This window comes from Lithobates pipiens, unplaced genomic scaffold (assembly GCF_037356315.1).
Source record: "Lithobates pipiens isolate NorthernLeopardFrog02 unplaced genomic scaffold, aLitPip1_a1.2 Scaffold_18, whole genome shotgun sequence".
NCBI classification, from domain to species: Eukaryota; Metazoa; Chordata; class Amphibia; order Anura; family Ranidae; genus Lithobates; species Lithobates pipiens.
This window is the reverse complement of record NW_027507758.1, coordinates 311186829-311200707: the sequence shown is the minus strand read 5'-3', so window position 1 is coordinate 311200707 and position 13879 is coordinate 311186829. Positions and strand designations below refer to the sequence as shown.

Here is a 13879-nt window from a genome sequence, read left to right as displayed (position 1 = left end):
TACATCCTGCCTAAATGTGTAACATACCTTGACATTAGCTTTCTGTAACCCCATGCACAGCTGCACTAAGACTAGGAGAGGAAGTGTCAGCATTCAAAACCAGCCAGAATTCTAGTGCTCTACTGCGTACGTTTAAGGTGAATGGTGGAATCACTCCCACTGAGTTATTGCATTTTGACAGCAGGAGATTGATCAGTACTGCCAGCTATAGCCTGTGGCACTGATCGATTGAGGAAAACCAGACAAGGTGGTTGTACAGAAGTTGATCAGTAGATTGACTTCTGTACAACCCACCTGCTCATGCATGGATTGAAATTCATCTGGTCTCTGTTGAACTGGACACATTTCGAACCATGTATAGCTAGCATTGATTACTGTGTAAATGTGACTGGCAGTGAAGGGGCTAAAGACTAAGTGGCACTGTAGGGGTTAAGTGTATCCCAGGGAGTGATTCTAACTGTGAGAGGGAGGGGCTATGTGTGACACAACACTGATCACCGCTCCTGATTACAGGGAGCCATGATCAGTGTCCTGTCACTAGGCAGAACAAGGAAATGCTTGTTTACATCAGCATTTCCCCATTCTTCCTCTCCGTGAGATGGTTGCAGGTATCCCCGCGGACATCGAGTCCACAGGACGGGCGATCACACTCACGGAGCTCACAGTGGGCGCTCCCACAACCCGCTTCTTAAAGGGCAACATACAGGTACGTTAATAGGCCTGTAGATGCCCTTCTGCCGACACACAGTAAATTGGCATGGGCCAGTCGGCAAGCAGTTAAAACGTAATTGGCAACCCACATATACAAGTAAAAACGATGTGCTCTTCATAAAAAGGCAAGTCGTTATTGTCCCAGTTGTGTAGTATGCATGTACAGTAAGCCATCTCCAAAGGTTTACACAGTGGCGATGTTGCCCAGTCTGCTTACTATCCTTATGCCCTGTACACATGACCGGTTTTCCCGTCGGAATAAACTCTGAGGGTTTTTCGCTGAAACTGTCTTGGGTACACACAATCACACCAAAGTCTGATCGTCAAGAACATGGTTCTCTTTCTAGGTCCATCAAAATTTTTGAAAAAAAAAAAAGTCAGATGAGGCATACACACGATCGGAACATATGATGAAAAGCTTCTGTCTGACTTTTTCTGTCGGACATTCCACTCGTGTGTACTCGGCATTAGAAGGCGCTTTGCCTCTTTTTTATTGTTTTACACAACAGAGCCCTCTTCTACTCTGGGGTCAGCAGCCACTACTCATGCCATTGACTGATATTGGATTAATCTTTTGGAGACACTATTATTGGACTTTTATATATCCTTTGGGGGTGCTCACTCATTATTGTGCACCATCCTGTGTTTCTCTTCAGGTTTTAGTATCCCCTTCTCTATTTGTCCTGTCAACCAGTATCATTGAAAGTGAAAGTAAAAGAAAAAATATATTTTTGGGTTGACACCAGAACAATAATAGATGGGTAATTATGCAATGAGGACACTAGTTCTGGTGACCCTGGGGACATTCTGTGATTCCCTCACTTTGCAGGAGTTTCTGCTCACTTCCTGTTTGGACAATGACAGAAAGTAAAGGGAAATCTCCCCAATGAGACACAGATGACAAAAAAAAACATGACAGGGATTATAACCTATACAAAATAATGAAAAAAAATTCATTTAGTTCTACTTTACGTTTCCCATTTATTAGAAAGGAAAATTAAAACAAAAATGTATTTTGATGTGTGTATTTTGGTAATGCTCTTGTCTGCTTGTTACTGTATGCCCTTTGAAAACAGTAAAAGGGTAAACCTTAACATTTTGGTGTTTTGTTTATATCATTAATTTTTGTAAGCATTTGAGAAAAAAGGAATCAAGCTCTGCCAACAGACAAGCCACCACTTTTAGAATTGCAGAACGTTGCCAACTTTAAAGAGCAAATTGAAATTCTATTTAACAATAAAATATAGCATGTCAAAGGCTTTTCATTGATACTGTAAGTAATGTAGATGACCTCTCTGTAGTAACCTATTAGAGACAGACAACTGACAACTGGAGAGGCCAGCATCTCTGGCTTTGACTTTTAGGTCTTTGTCATGTTTCTGTCATTGGAACAAGTTTTTTATTGTCCCATTAAACCAGTAAAATTTTGTCCATGAGGCAACACTAAATGGGAGCCTTCCAGCCATGCTTTGGAGAAATGTTAAATATATAAGTATCATAATACAAAACTGATAGTGACTCCAGTAGCTCTTAATTGCTCAGATTGATTTGAAGTCTCTGGTAAACATATCAAAACCCATAAATCCCAACAGCCCTGTTTAAATAGACTGAATGGATCACCACATAAAAATAATAATAATCATCATCAAAGACATCAAATAAATAAATGGCAAAATCTAAAACCATAAACTGCCTTTACAATTAGGTATGCTTAATAATGCATATACCTAAATAGTTGTACACATTTAAAACCAATGGAAACTAATCCAAGTAAAAAACCCAGATCTTCTACAAAAATACATTGGCTAATGGTTCTCAATGACATGGGGGCATATGAAATCAACATCAGTATTTCATATTAAATCAACATCAGTATTTCATATGAAATCAACATCAGTATTTCTAAAAACTATGCATCTAAAATATCTGGCATCACACGTGCATCGCATCAACACATTCAAACACGTGATCTGCTTACTTTATCATCGCTTAGCAAATCTCTGTACAATTCGTCGTGTTATAACCAAAAATTACAGTAAATGTATTTTTTTGGGATTTTATGTGATAGACCAACACAACGTGGCACATAATTATGAAGTAGAAGGAAAATGATAAATGGTTTTCCAATTTTTTTACAAATAAATATGTGAAAAGTGTGGCATGCATTTGTATTCAGCCCTCCTGAGTCAATACTTTGTAGAACCACCTTTCACTGCATTTACAGCTACAAGTCAATTTGGTTATATCTCTTCCAGCTTTGCACATCTAGAGAATGATATTTTTGCCCATTGTTCTTCCAAAATAGCTTAAGCTCTGTCAGATTAAATGTAAAGCTTCTGTGAACATCGTGCCCAAGCCTCTGACGGTCATAGAGATGACTGGTGACCATCTTGCTACGGCCAATTCTTTCTCCGGGTCCGATAAAGAGGTGGAACTGCCACAATGATCATTCTTATGGTGCACAGAAAACAAGGACATTTGAATGATGCCTGTAACTGCAGGCATCATTCAGATATTCCCACTAATGTCGTATGACGTCCTTGGGCGGGAAGTGGTTAACACAAAAAATAGTGAGAATGTAAGCAGCCACCAATCCATATATGTATTTTTCTGGATATATTTTACCTAAATATAGAAATCTCTCTAATAAACTTGACAATGAGTATGAATGAATTATATAGATCCATTGCTGTGACAACATCATATCATTTACAGTAAACGTGCAATGCTGCAAATCTATTTATGTAGTAAAATATGTTCAGAAGATGTTTTAATAAGTAGAAAAGCTTTCCACTGTTGATGCAGGCTTACAGTATTTGTAAGTACAGTTATAATACACAGATCTGTTGCTAATAAAATACAGTTCTCGTCTGGTCTTCTCATAGCTTATGCAGACTTATTTCCAGGTGCAAGTATGATGCACAAGTCCATTGCTAGCGACAACGTCATACAGTGCTTACTGTTTTGTTTATGACAAGTAACAATTTCACTGCAAGTGCAAGCACTTTCATATAGAGCTGCACGATTCTGGCTAAAATGTAAATCCAAATTTTTTTGCTTAGAATAAAGATCACAATTCTATCATGATTCTCAAGGCGTAACATCATCTTTTACATTATACAAGAAAATTAAGCTAACTTTACTGTTTTTTTTTTTTTAATTCATATATATATATATATATATATATATATATATATATATACATAGATAGATCTATCTATCTATCTATCTATCTATCTATCTATCTATCTATCTATCTATCTATCTATCTATCTATCTATCTATCATGTTTGGGGGTTCCAATAATTTTTCTAGCAAAAAATACTAATTTTAACTTTGTAAGAAACAAGTGTCAGAAAAAGGTTTAGTCTTTAAGTGGGTGGACAATGTTGTGAAAAACTTGGCAGGCTGCCCGGTTTTTTTCTTTTGACAGCTGAGTGAGCAGAGAACTCTCTACACTTGTTGAATAAATGAATCGGGAATTTCTGCATAGAGATCATAAGGGGAGTAGAATCGAGATCACGATTTTTTAACAATTATTTGTGCAGCTCTACTTTCATTTCAATGTCCACACCTATGTTCAACCAAACTTTCCACCAGCGATATAGGCTTGTTTGCAAGCATAATTGTAATGTACAAATGTATTGCTAGTAATAGTGTTAAACAGGTCTCATTAAGTTTCTTATAGCTAATAGAAACTTTTTTCTGGGTATAGGTGTCATGTACACATCTATTGCTAATAACAAATACAGTACAGTTCTCACCAAACTTGCTAAATATCAAATGCGTGTGCACCTGCATATGGTATAGCTGCAATTGTAGTGCACAAAGCTGTTGCCAATAACAACATCAAATAGTTCTCAGTGAGTTCCTATTTCCGGGTATACATATTTCCAGGAATGCGTATCATGCACAGACTTCTTGGACAGTTATGCACTGAATTTGCACAATTGCAAATGTGCATGAATTGATAAATATTGATAAACAAATCAGCTGGTTAAAATATGCACTGCAAAAATAATCACTATGGGCACAACTTCACTCAATTTTGCACTACAATGATCCTCCAGTAATAATAAACTTGATATAACATGGCAAAAAACCCACTTTACATTGTAGAGGGGTGCAGTAGGAATAGGAGCGCCCTGCTCATGGAGTTTACAGTCTAAAGAGCGGGGGAGGTGGTACAAAAGGTAATATCTGTGGGGATGATCTGATGGAGGTGACTCTGATACAGTTCTTAGGTGGGGGTGGGGTAGACTTCCCTGAATAAGTGAGTTTTCGGTGATCGCCTAAAAGCGGAGAGGGTAGGGGCTGGCCAGACATCCTGGGCCAGGGAGTTCCAGAGGATAGGAGAGGTTCTGGAAAGATCCTGGAGGAGAGCATGGGAGGAAGTAACAATGCTAGAGAGCAGGAGGTCTGGTAAGGAGCGTAGAGGGCGATTTGGGCGATATCTGCAGATGAGGTTCGTGAGGTAGCTAGGGGCAATGTTGTGAATGGCCTTGTATGTTGTGGTTAATATTTTGAATTTTATATGGTGGGGTAAGGGAAGCCAGTGAAGGGATTGGCAGAGAGGAGCAGCAGTCACAGATTGGTTAGTAAGGTGTATTAGTCTAGCAGCAACATTCACAATAGACTGAAGGGGGGTAACCTGTGTAAAGGTAGGTGTATAGTCTGTGAGCTTGTGTTCTTGCTATAGGTGCCACAGGTCCATATACAGTGCATACATACCTTCCAGTGCAAATTGCCCAGAAACCAATGAAAAAAAATGTCATAACAGGATCATTTTTCTTGTACCACCTCAGTGCTCACAATGCTTTCAACTTGCAAATATGACCAACAATGAATGCAAAGTCATATAACACATGTAATGTTTCCACTAGGTTCTCCTAGATGTATGGGTGCCCCTCTGTGCATATATAGCAAGTTCCCCAGGACCTCCTATCCATCAGGGTGCCTGTCTGTGCTCCTCAGCTATCTTCCAGGAAACTTGGATGCAGGTCCCTTAAAGCTGCCTAATACCCATGTGGTCATGCTGTGTCACTTAGTTGTGTCATGCCAAAAAGAGCAAAAAAACTGTCTGCAATGGTGTGGTATAAAAGGTACTCAAACTTTATTCAACAAAACTGCACTCACATTATTATTATTGTTCAGGATTTATATAGCACTGAGAGTTTACACAGCACTTTACAACTTGAGGGTAGACATTACAAATACAAGACATTTTAACATAGTAGGAATCAGAGAGTTCTGCTCATTAGAGCTTATATCCTATATATTAGCAAATTCTTGCACATCTTAAAAGCTTAAGAAATACCACTGCTCACACATGCAAAAATGTAATTTCCAGTTCACGTTCACCCAGGGTTCGCCTTATGCATTATGTCATGGGTTTCTTTAGAAAACGACTCATGTATGGCCAGCCTAAGTTAAGTGCAATACAGCTTGAAATAAGTACTCGGTCCAGACAGGTACATCAATTTGAGCTTGTAAATGTCAAATTAAAACAATTTTGTCCCAAACATTTCCCAGATTTAGCTATCGTATCCACTGTGCCAATCCACATAACCTATGCATCATCAATAAACCTATACCAGGCTGAAATTCTGGATAGGTACATTGACAAGGCATCCAGTCCAAATAGATAATGTTCCCATTCACTAAAGGGCCAATTTGCCAAGGTGGGTGCGCATTTAGTCACTGTCACCAACGGACAGCCTGGGGTCTCATATTAATAATTAAGATCCTGGGGGAATGGCTCCCAATCACATGATCACTGTAATTGGCATTCACAGTAATCACTAGCTGTAAAACCTACCTCTGGAGAAAAAGATACATAGTTTCTTAAAAAAATAAAAGAAACAATATAGAAACGAAGAATGTAAAAAAAAAAATAAGATTAAAAAAAAACCTAGCTCAGGGTCTTATCTAGGTTAGTGTCAGGATCAGTATCATAAAACGATCTGCATAAAGTTAAGTTCTCCCTGTGCTTGTGTGGGCACCCCCTGGATTTCTCCCACACTCCAAAGGTATGCTGGCTGGTTAATTGGCTTCTTTTCGGGTTTGCACTAGTATGCTTATATGCATGTGAGATAGGTACCTTACATTGTAAGCTCCTTGCAGACAGCGACTGGTATTAATGTGTAGTATGTAAAGTGCTGTGTAAATTGTTGCTGTATTTTTTGTCCAATTTTCTGATCATGTGTACTAGGCATAACACCTGGAAATAAGTTTGCAGCTTCTATGAGAAGCTTAGGGAGAACTATATGATGCTGTTACTCGCAAGAGATCTGTGCATTAAAACTATACTTGCAAATAAGCCTGAATGATGCTGTAATATTTTTATATTTATTAGCAGAATCCTCTATGAACATACTTTTTAATATACATAGACTTGCAACATTACAGGCTCACTGTAAAATATATGACTTTGTCACATGTAATGGATCCATACAAGTAAATCATATGCCTGGTACATACAGTAAGTTTTTTTTTTTTAACTGAGGGGGACTCTGTACTAACTATGCAATGTTAGTACAGCAATCTCCCTGCTATACTATTGTGTTCTGAAAGGAGGACTGCCTCCTTACCAGAACATACTGGTCAGCGCTAGCAGCCGTTGGCTGAGAACGCTGATTGGATGCTGATTAGCTGTTGATTTTTCAGTATGTTCGTTCAACAGAAGCTGGTTGTAAGATCGACTTCTGTCAGACAAGGAACTGTACACATGGGGCAGAGTGTTGGCCAGTTTCTACTATATCGGCAGATTTTTTTCCAATATTTGGCCCATGTGTATGAGGCTTTACTTGGAGACAATCTTCTCACACTCTCATGTCAAGTTTATTTGAGGGATTTTATCTACAAAAAAAATCCAGAAAAATACTATATGTGGATTGTTGGGTGCTTTCATTCATAACATTTTTTTCATTGTTTTTAGAGCTGTGTTCTTACACATAAGCCAGTGTTCTTGCTTCAGCTACAGACTGCACTTGAGGAAATCAGATTAAAGCTAGAAAAAAGGGGGCTCATTAATTATCTGCCCCATGGACCTTTTTACCACCATGCTAGCAATGAGGATGTATATGTCTTACATCATACCATAAGCTGCAACATAGAAGGTCCGCTCGTTTGGAAATCGGTGGAGCCTACTTTTGGATACATGTGAGCTACACTGCCTAGTAATATATTCCTAGCGCTATAGAGGTGAAAGTGGAATACCATATTTACCCTGTATTAAGGGACTGCTTGTTTGACCCTATCCATGCTGAAGGGTCCATCAGATGAGATGAGCTGCTAGCACTCTCGATTGGTGGAGATCAGTTGGTTGAAGAGAATGTCTTACACCGTGCTTGTTCATTAATAGGATCACCCTGTATGGACACTTATTGGTGCATCTTTGGACTCTCTTTTCTTGCAATCACTATACGTTGTCTTTTTGTGTTCTTACATATACTGTATATTCTTTGTATATAGTTTTTTTTTATTAAGTTTTAAATTTAAAGAGTGGTTCACAAAACAGAGCCTCAGGGCATATCTTGGCTCGAACAGAGAAACTAACATAGTCCAACAAAGTCTAAAAAAAAACATAAAGTCTCGGACTGCTCGTGTTCACATGGTATTAGGATAGATAAGAAGATAAGACAATGTATCAAACTCAGCATTCTGGAGATCAGAGGTAGAAAGATATATTATACTGAATCTATACACCCTGAAGGAAAATAGAGGGTACACAAAATCTGGAAAATGTAAAGGCTTAATGCCAAAGCCAACTGGGGTCCTAGGAATTATTGAGTAGCATTAGTTGAGTGTGATTCTAGCCAAATGTTCTATATTTTGTCAAATTTGGCTGAACATCCCCTGGAATGGTACATAGGCTTATATAGTGGTATAGAAAAATGTATCAATGCCTTCCAGAGGTTTAGAGAGGGAACTTTGGGTTGTTTCCATTTGAGTTTTCCTTGCATAGAATAGCAATAGTCCTAAAAGGGTCTTGGTTGCTTGGTGGTGAGCCAAGGTGCCCACCAATCCCAGCAAGCAGACTGACATACTTAAAGGGATATTTTTTGTATATAGTTGTTGGATCTTTTAATTTCTTGGTCAGATATCACAGTAAGGAGTTTTGATGAATGATGACAAACTAAGTAGATCGCGTGTGTTTGATGAAATGCGCTTATAGTGTGATGCCAGATCTTTTTTATGAAATTGATTTTTAGAATCACTAGTGTTTATTTCATATGTCCACATACTCATTGAGGAACATTTTATAATATATTTGTACAGCATACTGGTGAACATTTTTATTTCATGTTTTTTTTTTTTAAATGTGTGTATAATTGTTTAGGTTCTTACATTAAAATATATGCTTGGCTTTGAAGACAGTTTTTGGTTTTGTTTTTAGTTTTTGCTATTTATTTTTTTGACATTTTTAGTTCTTATTATGTTTTGTGGTCTTTCATTGAGTTTATTAAAATAGGGCAATTGAGGATTGATGGATTTTTAATCTATGTACAGTAGGAGGGCCAGCAATGTCAAAATGGCTTGTGTGTCTCAGCTTTATAATCACTTGCTGACTGGGCCTTTTTCTGACATTTGTTAAAATACATATTTTTCCTAGACAATTACTTGGTGGTTGAATTTGTTTTATGTCCAACGTTGTTTGCGTTTTCAAACGCATTTTTTTTGTAAAAAATATACTTCAATGAATAGAAAAAAAAAACACAGAACATAATATATGCCCCATTTTTTTTTTGTATTTTTTTGATTTAGTAAATGGATACCTAACACTTCATGCATTAAAATTGCACATGCTCATGGAATGGTGCCAAACTACGATACTTATAAATCTCCATAGGCGACATTTTAAAAATCTGTAAAGATTACCAGTTTAGGGTTACAGAGAAGGTCTAGTGCTAGAATTATTGCTCTTACTCTGATGTTTGTGGCAATACCTCACATGTGTTGTGCAAACACTGTTTACATATGTGGGCATGACCTATGTATGCGTTCACTACTGCACGTGAGCACATGGTGACGGGGGTGCATTAAATTGATTTTTTTATTATTTATTTAATTATATATTTTTCATTTTTTCACTGTCCCTTAAAACATTTTTTTTGGATCATTTTATTGCTATGGCAAGGAATGTAAACATCCCTGGTGACAACAATATCCACTTCTTTTTCAGATTTGGTGTTTATATGTTTAAAACAGTTTTTTTTGCTAGAAAATTACTTAGAACCCCCAAACATTTTATATTGTTTTTTTTCTAATACCCTAGAGAATAAAATGGCGGTCATTGAAATACTTTTTTTCACACCGTATTTGCGCAGCGGTCTTTGGAAAAAATGCACTTTTTTGAATAAAAAAATAAGACAACAGTAGAATTAGCCCAATTTTTTTTATATTGTGAAAGATAATAGTACGCCGAGTAAATTGATACCCAACATGTCACGCTTCAAAATTGTGCCCGCTCGTGGAATGGCGTCAAACTTTTAGCCTCAAAAATCTCCATAAGCGACATTTAAAAAATTCTACAGGTTGCATTTTTTGCGTTACAGAGGAGGTCTAGGGCTAGAATTATTGCTCTCGCTCTACCGATCGCGGCGATACCTCACATGTGTGGTTTGACCACCGTTTTCATATGCGGACGCTACTCACGTATGCGCTCGCTTCTGTGCGCAAGCTCGTCGTGACGGGGTGTTTTTAAAAACTCTTTTTTTTTCTTATTTATTTTAATTGATTTTATTTATTTTTACACTGTTTTAAAAAAAAAAAAAATGGATCACTTTTATTCCTATTACAAGGAATGTAAACATCCCTTGTAATAGAAAAAAGCATGACAGGTCCTCTTAAATATGAGATCTGGGGTCAAAAAGTCCTCAGATCTCATATTTGGACTAAAATGCAACAACAACAAAAAAAAAAAAGAAAAAATGACATTTATAAAAAAATATATACCTTTAAGAGGTATGGGCGGAAGTGACGTTTTGACGTCGCTTCCGCCCTCCTATGGTATAGAGACGAGTGGGGGCCATCTTATCCTCACTTGTCTCCATACCCAGCTAGCAAAAGGACTCGATCGCCTCCGCCGCTACCGACGGCTCCGGTAAGCGGCAGAAGGTGCGGGAGGGCGGCGGGAGGGGGGGTGGCACCTCTCCCGCCTCCGATAGCGGTGATCTCGCGGCGAATCTGCCATGGAGACCACCGTTATCGTGCAGCCGACCGGCGCCTGAAGAGATGGATATCTCGGTTGTGGCAGCAGCTGCTGCCGTTACCGAGATATCCCTCTTCAAAAATAGGACGTACATCATCGTGCGCTGGTCTTTAAGTGGATATAGGTCCTCTTTATGGAGAGATCTGGGGTCTAAAAGACCCTAAAACTCTTCTCTAGCCTTAAAAGCAAAAGTTAATTTTTTTTTTTTTTTTATCTTTTGCTTTAGGAAAAATAAATCATGTTTAAATGGCCAGAGAACCGGAAATGACGTTGACGTCATTCTGGTCCCCCAAGGGCATAGAGATGAGTGGTGGCCATCTAGCCATTGCTTATCTCTATGGAAAAACCCTGCTGATGCCAGATGTTTTCTGGAGCTACCAATCAGTAACGTTGGCCCAGGGAACCACCAGAAAGCAGTGGGAGGGGGGGGGGGGGTGATCTCTCGCGCTGCTTCTAAAAGTGATCTTGCAGCAAATCTGTCGCTGGGATCACTTTTATGGGAAAGCCGACCGCCCGAGCAAAACAAATACTGGGGTTATGGCTTCTAGCTGCAGCTATAACTCCAGTATTTAGCATCAAAATCATAATGTATATTTATAGTAAGGTGGTCAGCAAGCGGATAATTCATATAATATAATTCATATTGGATAAGGATACTGAAAGCATTAAAAGAACTTGGACACGCAAAAATAATGGCTATAATTATAAATTCTTTTTCTTTAGCTCTCTTCTAGGAGACAAACTGTGAAGAACTTCTGTAAGAAACTGTACCTTGTGATCTATTTGTAAGTATAGATATCAAACTTTTTTTCTTTTTTTTTGATTTGCATACATAAATATTTCAACAGCATTAATATCAGGAACAAATTTGGTTTAAAGCAGTATTTAACTTTCACCTTCCTGTGTTTTAAAGAAATGATGTCTGTTTATTTCTCATGGTAATAGTTCTTTCAGCTCAAACCTCCTGACAGGTACATTAAATTGTGCAATTGTACATTATATTCAGAGGTGGAGGAATTTTACAGTGTCTGTGCTTCAGAGACCAACAACAATATTTATGCAGATTTTCTTCTCAGCGTTTTTAGTAAAATTACCTTTACATTCGTTTACATTATCTTTAAAGCTGTGCCAGTTTTAAGTATATTACTATCCACAGATATAATAATGTTCTGTATGCTCTGTTTACTAATATGTGAGTCCATTTTAAAAGCAGCAAAGGAGACCTATAGCAGAAACACAATTATCTCTACAGCTACCCTACCTTCTTTAAACTATATAACATTTACATGCCCAGAAGAAGAGTCTGCTCCAGGACTCCGCACTGGAAAGTAATTTGAGGTTCCTTCCCTGCAAAGTTCATACCAAGCCTGTACTAAGAGGATAGACTTTTTTCTAAGCACTGGCCTTATGCTAAGGGGCATTTAATTTTCTGTACTTCATGGCCCAGAGAAGGTAGAGCAGGTATGTCACAGTCATATGTAACAGTAAATCTTCAAGGCCACACCCATTTAGTTTCAGAAAAAAGTATCACTTATAACTTAAGAGACCATAAATAATTTCTTGAAGTATTGAGCAGCAAACTAAAATATTGAAGTGTAGCTTTTGGCAAGTGGATACCACTCTCTTTCAATTACAAACACAGAGGGTCACAAAGAAAGGAGCAAGATGGTTACATCTGGCCCAAAAATGCCAATTTGACATGGCTGAGTTAGAGAAAAGAATAAAGTGATTCAGTGGAGCCCCCTACACATTTTATTGTATCTATCCCTTAAAGCACCTTATGGTCCACCATATAGACTGGTGTTATTGTGTCACAAGCTTTTTAAAGAATAGGGTCCTCTTCTAGAGAAGACTGGTAGCTATTTTTATTTTAGTCAAGATTTTGGTGTAATATGATTCACACATATCATTTCTGCTAACAAATCTGTTGCTGGTGAGTTTGCCCACCTTAATGTGGCAGTTGATTTGTACTTTCCTCATTAGTGAAAGTTGGTAATAAGTATTAGGTTTCTAAAAACAAGTTTCTAAAGACTTTGGCCAGTGCTCAGGGCCAGTAGCACATGTGATCCAGAGAATTTAAGTATGACATGTTTAATAAGGCCCCTTTCACACTGGGGTGGTGCGGGCGCCGGCGGTAAACCGGCACTATTTTTAGCACCACTTTAACGTAGTTTTAGCGGCAGTATTTGGCCACTAGCAGGGTGATTGTACCCCCTTGCTAGTGGCCAAGAAAGTTAAAACCACCCCAAAGTGCTGCTGCATCGGCGCTTTGCCGGTGGTATAGCCACGCTGCCCCATTCATTTGAATGGGCAGGAGCCGCGAAGGAGCGATATACACACTGCTCCTTCACTGATCCAAAGATGCTGCTAGCAGGACTTTTTTTACCATCCTGCCAGCGTACCACTCCACTGTGAAAGCCCTCGGAGTGTGAGGAGTGGCTCTTTCAGGGCGCTTTGTAGGCGCTATTTTTAGCGCTGTTGCACCTGCAATGCGCCCCAGTGTGAATAGTTCTCTAGATGTTTTTTTTTTTCAGGAAGCAATGGCTAATTGATTAAAAGTAATCTGCTTTAAATAGAATATACTTTATTTACTTTACTTAATTTTCATTTCCAGTACCTTTTTAATTATGTTTAAATTAAGTATTTACTGCTTGTTGCCAACAGGTGGAATGTCATGCAAAACCAGGGCTCTCTTATCACTCTCTCTTGAGTTGTAATGCTAACTCTAGATTTTTTTAAGCAGATACCTACCTCTTTTAATAAAAAATAAAGAATATAATAACAGCACCACACCAACAATCACACCATTGGGGTAACAGAAGAGGAAACACTAATCCTAATCTTGTATACACGGTTGGACATTCCAACAACAAAATCCATCAGATTTTTTCCGACTGATTTTGTGCCAAACTTGTCTTGCATACACGCGGTCGGACAAAGTTTTCGGAAAATCCG

The 13879-nt window shown here is 38.3% G+C and overlaps 1 long non-coding RNA gene across 1 annotated transcript in view; it reads left to right on the top strand.

Moving 5' to 3' along the window:
• LOC143987994 (uncharacterized) overlaps positions 1-13879 on the top strand; it is a 237985-nt gene that overhangs the window by 191269 nt on the left and 32837 nt on the right. The window contains exon 2 of the long non-coding RNA XR_013276732.1: positions 11648-11709. This is a non-coding gene — a long non-coding RNA (uncharacterized LOC143987994). The remainder of the gene's footprint in view (positions 1-11647; positions 11710-13879) is intronic.